Here is a 10,096-nt window from a genome sequence, read left to right as displayed (position 1 = left end):
GTAAATCCACATATATATATATATATTGCCAAGTTTATACGTCATTAAAAATTGGACAATAAGTCTCATATTAATCATCATGTTGCATGGACATGAATGCGTCAGTGATGAAGAAATTAAGGTGAGAACACAATAGAAAAATTACATATTTTTGGCGGCTATAGAACGGAAATAGCATTGCTGGAATACCCTCGGTACGAAATGAACTCCAATTGTCCAAAATGTCGTTACTCGTGCAAAAAGTAAATGTTAGTCCACTAAAATACTGTCCTAGAAAAAACTATACATCCCCTTGCCTGATAGAATTTACACACTTATAATTGCAACACAAAACATAATATAACAACACGTATATGATCTCGTCATAATGTAAAACCACATAAGAAATTACAAACCAATAAGGACGTCATAATGAATAAAATCACAGTAAGTATGATAATCAGTGCAGATGTGTACCAATAAAAAAATGTCCAGTATAAATAATAGTAATTACCAAAGAATAATAAAAATGTATCTAATCCTCAGCAGTCTCCTTATTCTATTCCTTCTCTTCTTCATCCATCTCTATTGACTACTTTCCTCACTGGTGTGCCTCTCGTTGCACCTCCTCCAACCTTATCTCAATCTTTACGTCCATCTCAACGAGTCAAGCAGTGAATAAGGCCTTAATTTCATCACTGAACTTTGTGCAAGCTAACTTTTGCATCAGTATGTGAAGCTCTCACCAGGAAAGTGTCATGTGTCGTATGCTAGCACATGTGAGCCCAAACCATAAATTCTTCTCTTCTTTTTCCCCCCAATGACCTGTCTCAAGATATCAGAATATGAGTGGTCAAACTAGCAACTAAAGCTAACAACTCTAACTCTGAATATCTTTCATTATAAGTAATCATCCTAAAAAACGTTATAAAGGGTAACTAGAGGCAAAATAAAGTATAAAATATTTGTAAAATTAAAAAAAATAATAAGCAATTTACATGGACTATTTTAGATTTAACATCGACACACTGTTGGTCCATCTGATACTGATGTGTATGACAATGTAGCTAAGTGGAGGCAAGCTCTCTTCCTAGCAATTCCTTTCATTAACATGTGAATTAATTTAATAAACTATAATTAGAAACAAAAATTTTATACACTCAGTAGATCTTCCAATTGTCTAATATACTCGATATGCGAGACTGAGCCTTTGTAGAGAGGTGGCCATGCCCCTCACATTTTGAAGGTCTTCACATGCTCCTTCTTCTTGATGTAGTCAGAAAAGACCCAACCTCTACACAACTAGACTTAATATTCCTTCTTAAACCAGAGAGGTCTCTGGCTCATCTTGCTTATGTACATGAACATATTGACCTCTCTAATCTCGAAATTATGTCTGATTTGTTTATGATGCTCAAGCTTCCACCAAAACTTTTGCATCACAAATATCAACCAGTTAGATGGATATAGTTATTTAACTTAAGATTATTATTTAGCTTTTACCTCAAACTCTCTAAATCAAATATCATAGACTTCAATCAGGATTTGCTTTCAAGATAAGTAGGGAATGCCATGTCTTTATGATGTCCCTGATCTAATTAATGAATTGCCTGGATGGATAAAACATATAAAAAGAGAATTATTAATAGTTGTATAATCAAATAGAATATGAAGTGCATTTATTATGTTTTAAATTACTTATGTATTTTCATCATGCTTAAGGTATGTATGTCATTTGATGCATGACACACCATGCCCCACAGTAGTGGAAGGACCTAATAGGAAGTTATGGTAGGCAAGGGAGCGTAGTACATTGGTGACTCTAGGCTTGAAGTTATGGGCTAGACTATAATGGCTGTGGAGGTCATCGTCATGACCGTCATAGTGGTGCTCCCATCTTTTATCTCTTGACGATACTAGTGATTGTTCTATGAAACAAGGGATCATCACTGCTACCTCAAACTATCTGTATCAAAAGTAAATAAATTGATCAGAACATGTAGAAGAAGAAAATAGTAGAAGTAAAAATAGTTAACATAAGTGTTAAAATATAATGTACAAAAATTAAAAATAGGAAGTATAAAAAGTAAAAGAACAATGTATAAGAAGACATGAATCCTTTTTCTCCATTGCGTCCTATTTAGTGTCATATTTTCATTTAGTTCTAGTAAATTAAGATCATTTTTAATACAATAAGCCCAAGTCTTCCTAGGTCTACCTCTGCCTTTCTTAACACAAGTCGAATTTAAAGCATCTACTCTCCTAATCGGATCATCTAATGGTCGACGTTTAATATGACCAAACCATCTAAGACGACTTTCTCTAATTTTGTCTGTCACAGGAGCTACACCAACCCTATCACGAATATATTCATTCCGCATTTTGTCTCTAAGTGTAAATCCACTCATCCACCTAATCATTCTCATCTCGGCAACACTTAACTTATTATTATGCTTCTCTTTTAAAGGCCAACATTCAGCGCCATAGAGCATTGCAGGTTGAGAAAAAAAACCTACACCTACACCTACACCGTTTAAGAAGTAAAATAATTAAATAAAATTAAATATAAGTAAAATTAAGGAGAAAAAACCTACACCTTAAGCATGAAATAATAAAAGTAAATCTATAAAGGGAAATTAAGAAAAAAAACATATACCTTAAGCAAGAATTATAACAAGTAAGAAAATTATGCACACATCTCATTCTGATTAATTATTTGAGTGAGTAGAGGTTAAACTACAATTTTTTCAACTAAATTATCAGGATAACAATAATCAAAATATTTACTTGCTTCTTCATCCATCCAATGACTCAAAGAACTGATGTCGCAAAATTAGTTCTAATGTCATCTTATTTTTGGAGCAGTACACATAGAGGCAAACAGTCTTTAAAGATGTAGAATGAGTGGCAAGTAGAAGATGCACTAAAATGAATTTTTTTTGGCAATTATTTTTCTATTTTATGATTTTAATCTTGGAGCCTCACAAAATTTGTAATGAGTCTACATTGCATTAACTTTGTGAAATGACGTGCAGTTATCGACATAATAATATATCTTCTTTGATGTTAGACCTAACTTGAGCGCTATTTTTTGTTCGGTACAAGTTCTCCGACACTAAATTTTTCTCAATCTAATTATAACATTCTATGGGTATGTTGTAATATGTATTGATATTCAACATTCTTAGAGCCACAAATAACTCAGAATGTTATGTGCAATCTTCCCATAGTATTCATTGTGTCGCCTTCAGTAGCTCATAGAACTTAAGAGATTCCGTACTTGGTGACTTTTCCTCCGCTTGTTTAGTATATGGAGTTCTTGTTACATCAAGCACAATTTCTTCAAATCTACTATAATGTCCTACTCAGTTGGCAAAGTAGAGCTCATTAAAGCACTAGTTTAAGAATCAAATTATGGCTCATACTCGTCATGTGAAGTCCAAAATTAATAATTTGGTTGAAATCTCATGTGGTATAAATCAAATTTGTCTTCATCTAACACTAAGTATGCTTGATTCTTATGTTTGACACATGGGCATCGAAACTTACCCTCTTAAAAGTAAGTAGAAAGTTCAGATGCCACTAACATGAAAGACTCAATATCATTCAAGAATTCATCGGTTAGTTTTTTCTATCCGGATGTAATCTATTGTACATCCAAAATCATATATTACAAATATTTATTGACAACCTATTTATTTTAGAACAAGCTCATTAAATTGAAGTAGTAATAACTTACACAATTGCTATATTATACCTACTAAATTAAGGGGTATGTAATGTGTACATGAAATCCTAAATATTATAGAAGTATATACGGTTGATGCCTCGTTTATATACACATCACTCAATTCCAATATATACGTACATATCTAACACCCCAATTTCCATACTTTCATACATAAAATATATACCGAAATAAAACATAAAATTAAACCTAAAAAATACTTGAAACTAAATAATATAAACCTTATATTAGTAAATAAGTAGGAGTTGAGTGGTGTGTATGTAAGCTTTCACAAAATAAAGAAGGGGGAATCACATACATCTCACATTTGCATGCAGACCACACCATTATTATATATTTATGTACAAACCTAAACTGTAAGTGGCCTTTGCGTACCCACAACGCAGTGTCTATATATTTGCTTGTCTAACACTGAAATTATATATCTAACACTTACACTGTGTATTTTACATTCACAAAACAAAAAAAAAATGCCGATTTGGATCAAATGTATGTAAATCTTACAAAAATTGCAATCCTTAAACTCTAAATAGGACAATAATGTGCAATAATGAGATATATAAAAAAAGAAGAGAAATTTATATAAAGTTTTAATTTTTTTGGAAATCCTGAAATCTCTAAAAAAAGGAAATCAAACAGGCTAAGGGTCCGTTTGGGGCAGCTTATTTGTTGTGGTGGTGTTTTGAAAACGCACTGACCTGTTTGGCCAAACTGTGTTTTGGCAGTTTATGCGTTTTCAAAACGCTGAAAACAGCGTTTTTACACCGCACCTATCTAGGTGTAGTGACAGATTTCTGGTTACGGCCTGATTTTTTCAGAAAAATAAAAATTTGTAATAGTCACCGAACCTAGCTTATCATTAGATTATTTTTAATCAGCTTGTCAACAGATTATTCAATAAGATGCAGCTGCCCCAGAAATCTAAAAAAAATGCTTTTAAATAGTGAAAATCGAATTATACATCTTATTTGATCAAAGAGATGCGAAAAATGGTGAAGATTGGGATCGAATCGAGCCCTAAAAGCCAGAGAATGTCGGTCGCGCACAGAATAAGGAGGAGGTAAAGTTAGTTTCTTGGTCCCGTTTGGCGCAGCTTCTTCCCCGTGTCCGGCGTTTTTGAAACGCCGTGTTCGCGTTTGTACGGGCGTTCCTTCGGGCGTTCGCTCCTGCGATCGGTAAACGCAGCGATTAAAATCCTATATCTTCCCTTAGGTCCTTCGACGCTCCCAACCTCCAGCGTTCAGCGTTCGGCGTGGGATTATTACCCTGCAGCCCTCGTTCTCTCCAGAAGCCCTATCTCACGAATGACGACCGTCCCGTTCCCCAGCTCGCTTCGCTGTCGTCGATCGCCGCTCTCGTTGATGCCCGCAGATCGGATCGAAGGCATGGCGCTCCTCTCTACGGTTCCTCTGTAGATCGGATCGAACCTCGCCCCACAGCCCTCGATCTCTACCCACCTGCCCTTGCTTCTTCCTTGCTTCTTCCAATTCACGGCATCATACCTGATGGAAAATTTTTTTAAGCTTTGGTAGAATGAAGCTTGGCAAATTTCAAATAAAATGTTTTTAATTGCCTAAAATTTTAGATTTTTGGTGTTTACATGTGTGTGCACGCATATTTTCATTCATGTAAATGAATTGTTTTGTATTTAAATGCCTAAACTTTCATATTTTTGAACTTTATATGTCTAAGCTTGATTCGATTAGTACTTTATGTTGTTGATTATTGCGGCGCTTGGATTTGTCCCTGAATGCATTTTTCTTAGTGCACCTGGAATTGGGAAATTAAGGTCACTATAAGAGCTAATTGAGTTTGATGTTAAGGATGAAAATGGTAATAGAATTGAGGAGTCGGAACTTATGAGTGAGTTGCTTAAATTAAAAATCCATTTTCTGGAAATGTGAGGGAGGCTAGAGAGGTTAGCATTTCAAAATCATTAGAGAAGAGAAAGCTTACAGCTTTATTCTGGATGTGGGGCATTTTTTATGGGTCAAAACAGTGATTCATCCTTTGGTTTCTGGCATGTATTTGCTCGTTGCTCATATATACACATATCTAATACCTGAAATTTGCGTCCTACACCAGGCTTTGAGGTGGCTTGAGTTGTGCAAAGTAGTTGGGGTGGCTAGAACTGTATGATATCTTTTAGAACTTGTCTGTCATTTTAGTATGTTTCTGCAACATATGTTTCTTTTCTACGAATAAGTTATTCTAAATAAGCTGCCCCAAACAGTTTTATAGTACAGGGGTAGTAATGTCATTTAACCACCAATAAGCTAGTCTGAATAAGCTGGCCCAAACAGCAAGCCAGATTATTCTGATAATCTACAGATTATCAGATTATCAGAATAATCTGTTTATCAACAGATTATAAATAATCCACAGCTGCGCCAAACAGACCCTTAGAGTCAAATCGATATAAAATAGCAAACTTGTAAACTAACTGCGGGCTTTTCCGACTCCAGGCGTTTTTAGCAGGTCATTCCCTCATGATGTCGGCCAGAGGCAAGCGGATTAAGAACATACTTTCTCCAGGGATACTCTCAATGTCCGATCACGCTCGACAGTAAAATCTTCCAGTTTATCTGCCCACAAAAAAAAAATCATAGTTATCTGTGATTCTCTGCGGGCACCTGTAAAACTGTATCCCGTAGTTATTTGGTTGACGTGAAGTTAACAGGGATCTATGAAGTCCACATTGTCACTATAGTCCTCATAAGGTGTCAGAAATTCTCGAGCTCATCTTTCATGAATGCTTTAAAAGTTATCCTATTACACATATCACAAGTACAAATTGTTAAAAAAAAGTAATTAATTACAGTTTTATGTAGATGCGAGGTCTCAGAGAACTTCGTATATCAACCAACGCATATGTCATTACAAGAAGACGACAGATCTTATAAAAAAAGGACTCTTAGTTTCCTTTAACCAGCATAATATCAAACTCGTGTATGTCACATATACATATCACCAAAAATAACTATTCAGAAGAACATAAAAAACCATAGCACCGAAAAGAAGAGAGTAATTGGTTGTCTTCATTAGGATTTCACATGTGACACCAACCAACAACGACAAACAGACCATAAAGAAGAACCCATAAGGTCAAACGTCTCATCATAAACCTCTAAAACCCACCAAAAGAAAAACAAAAGAAATGTAAAAGAAAAATAAACACTTATAAATAACGTAAAAAACCCAAACAATCAATATCGAATAAAGAAGAAACGAAAATAAATATAAACTGTAAAAAATACAAATACAATAAATTGTGAATCTTTTCAACAACCATTATAATTAATAATATAATGAATACTCAAATCACCCTTATATTATCTCATTTGTAATTTATTCCCTCAACTCTGTCATCTCGTTTGCACCTTCCATGTCCACATCCAAGACATCAACACATCGACGACACCACTACCATCACCACCACATCCACACACCAAGACATCAAGATATCAACACATCTACAACACCATTACCACCACCTCCACACAACAGACATCAAGACAACACTGCAACCACCATATCTGAGCTTATTTGGTTGATGCAATGAGGTTGCATTTGGGAAAAGCCAACTTCAATACATAATAACACCACTATCATCACCGTACCAAACCAATATTTTTCATCACTCACACCACCACCACATCAACCATCAACATCACATTACAACTATATTTTGCCAACATCACTATGAAACATCACTAAAATTTCGGGCAACATCATAGTAACCATCACCACCACCTGAAGAATTTCGGGCAACATCATAGTGACCACCATCACCACCAAAAAAATTTCAGGCAACATCACAGTAACCACCACCAATACCAAAAAAAATTTGGGCAACATCATAGCAACCAACACCACCACCACCCGAAATATTTCGGGCAACATCACAGTAACCACCACCAGCACCACCCAAAATATTTCGCAAACCCAATAGAGCACAGAGAGCCCAATATCACAGAAAATCGCAAAATCAAACCAAATAGAACACAGAGAAGAGATAATCAAACTGAATAGAACACAAAGAGACCAATATCGCGGAGCAATCCATCACAACACCACCATTAAAGAAAATCGCAATATCCAAATCACAGAACTTGCAAAATCAAACAATTGTGTACAACTATTCGAAAATCATCATCTGAATAGAGCTTAAAGAAGCTAAAAAACAAAATGTCAGAATATATAATGGTAGAGAATATCGTGGGTCAACGGAGAGCAAATAAACCAAACGAAGTCGAAGAACGAAGGGGATAGGGAGAGGAGAAGAAAGGCAAACCCTTGCCACCAGAGTCACGGATCGAAGAGGAGGAGGAGAGCCAATGTTATCTTTAGGGCAGAATTGCTAGAAAGGAGAGAGCAGGACACGAGAGCGAAGAGCTCGCGAGAGAGGGGAGAGCGGGACACAAGGGGAGCCCTTGGTAAGACAGGTTAAGCCGAAAATACATAAAAGACAAACTGTGGGTCGCGTTTATCATGTATCACAACGGGCTTTTCCAAAACTAATCACAATATCCAAATATTGTTGCAGATATTTTCGAAACATGTCACGCGAAAAACATTGCCACAAATAGTCTCTTAGTTTCGTATAAAACGTGCTCTTTTTATATTTATAATCAAATACTGATATAATATACATATGGAGGAAGAGAATGAGAAGCGTGGGGTGGAGGAATTCATGCCAACTCTCGGATCGCCGCATAATGAACAGTAGACTCATGCCAAACCTCAAGTCACCGCATAATGAACAATACGCATAATGAACAATATGTCATCCAAACCTCAAGTCACCGCATAATGAACAATATGTCATCAAAAAAAAAAAAGTTCTCAAAAGAAAGAATGCAAATCTTATCTGCAATGTCAGAAAAGGTAAGTCGGCACTTCTGAAACAGTGAAGCCAAGTAGCACATTATTCTATAAACATCTCAATATGCTGTTTCCGCTGCACTTTTTTGGATCGAGAGATCTTTTTGACTTTCATTGCCCTCGTGGATCTCGAGCATGCCATCATTATCATTATATAAGTTTTTGGAAGAATCTATGTTTGCATATATTTTAAACATTTTAGTAGTGAATATTAGATCACAAATTTCTTATGAACTCATGCCATCAAAATAAGTATACCATGAGAGAAGTGAAAATGAGATAGCCGTAAGATGGGATTTATTTTATTGCCTCCTCACGGAATCATTATGAGAATTTAGGTGAATTTTTGACGGTCTGTTCCAATCGATAATTTGTGTTATGTCGTCAGTTTTTAGGGTTTGCAACGAATTTTCGACGGATATAATGTCTTTGCTTTCGCATTTGTTGGAAAATAGTTTATGATGGTCTCCTGACAGGTTTATGGGTTTAACAGACTTTTGTCGATATTTGACCGTCTTATTTTTATTGTCTGACAGGCATGTCTGTCGACTTGTCATCGGTTTAAGAACCAACATCCCGATGACTATCGATTTATACATTTCAGTCTGGCGAAATATGACTGTTGAAATTGTTGTTGAAAAAAAAAGAACCTCCTTTTTTTTATTAGAACTTATATATTTGCAATGTTATCACAAAAACAAATGATATATACACTACACAATCAAATATATCTATTCATATAACTACAAACTAGAATCATATATAGAAAACCATAAATTGAAAATAAATGCAATCATAATGTATTAAGCAACAGTAACTAAAATAATACATACATAATAAGTACATAAATGCCTCAGAATAATAAATGAAATAAAAAATCACAACTACTCATTATCAGTCTGCTCTTCCTCCTCCTCCTCCTCCTCCTCCTCGTCCAACTCCATTGGTTGCTTTCTTCCTAGACATGCCTCAGGTCGCACCTATTCCAATTACAATATCTTCACTCCCGCCTCCATCTCAGCTACCCAAACAGCAAATCAGACCCCTACATCTTCAATGAAAGTCATGACCTGCATGCAAACTTCATCGACATCCAAGGAAAATGTAGAGCTCTGACCAAAGATGGAGCAATGTGCGTCGTATGCAAGTTCCTGAGAACCCAAGCCAAAAATTCTTCCTTTATTCTTGCCCCAACGAATTCTCTCCATATGTCATATTCCTACTAATCAAAATCGCTACTAGGGTAGGAACTCCTCTTGAGCACTGACTCCGAGCCTCATTCAGCTGCTGGAAGTCATACTACAAAAAAAATATAAATAATAGCTATACAAAAAATTAAATTTCAGAATAATTACAATGATATAAAAATTACTATCACTTACTTGTCCTCTCTATAATCAAGTGTCAATCCACTGTTGGTCTAATTTATGTTGATGTTCACGCGTATATAGCTTAGAGATGGTGGGTTCTCAGCCAAGCTACAGT

This window comes from Phalaenopsis equestris, unplaced genomic scaffold, assembly GCF_001263595.1.
Source record: "Phalaenopsis equestris unplaced genomic scaffold, ASM126359v1 Scaffold218760, whole genome shotgun sequence".
Taxonomy (NCBI): domain Eukaryota; kingdom Viridiplantae; phylum Streptophyta; class Magnoliopsida; order Asparagales; family Orchidaceae; genus Phalaenopsis; species Phalaenopsis equestris.
Note: the sequence above shows the minus strand (reverse complement) of the source record.